Below are 729 nucleotides of genomic sequence, written 5' to 3'. Positions count from 1 at the left end.
AATTGGCCTACACGCACCAGCAATTTAGGGAACTTATTAGAGAGAAAAGAGGTCAATTTTCGTGTATATGGTCCAATGATCAATTCGATTTATGAAGCATTAAAATCGACGAAACATCTCGAACACAAAACAATTAGCGTTGAAAACACCTAACCAAGCACCAAACACCATAAGCCAAATAAATCAGGAATATCGATCAACTCAGTTCAGTTCATTGCTTCGATTTTCGTTGTAAAAGTGCGCACCTCTGAGCGTGATAACCGTGGAGAAAAAAGAGTTAAGCGCGGCAAAGCGCGCTACCCAGACGTGGAGTATTTGAGGTTGGGCTCAAATGAGCCTGCATGAACAGTAAAATCAAAAAATTCTGAATTTTTGTTGTGATAAACTTTGACAAATTTTCTAAGTGCTTGCAAATTTTCATCATGAGATCACATTCAAGAAAGGCGTGACAAAAAAACAAAAACGATGTTATGAAAATGCTACTTTTGAAAGCATTTGGAACACTGATTTTGTTTTTTTTTTGCCACGCCTTCCAAGAATGTGATCTCATGATGAAAATTTGCAAACACTTAGAACATTTGCCAAAGTATACCCCAAAAAAAATTCAGTTTTTTATTATTTTTATTTTTTTACGAATTTTCTGTCATCCGGGCTCAAATGAGCTCGAGCTCAAAAGGATACTTTCCGCGCCACCCTCTCTAATTTGATACATACCGCCTGTTGTCAGTA

This window comes from Triticum aestivum, chromosome 3D (genome assembly GCF_018294505.1).
Source record: "Triticum aestivum cultivar Chinese Spring chromosome 3D, IWGSC CS RefSeq v2.1, whole genome shotgun sequence".
Lineage (NCBI taxonomy): Eukaryota > Viridiplantae > Streptophyta > Magnoliopsida > Poales > Poaceae > Triticum > Triticum aestivum.
The sequence above is the reverse complement of the archived record's forward strand: the minus strand, read 5'-3'. Positions refer to the sequence as shown.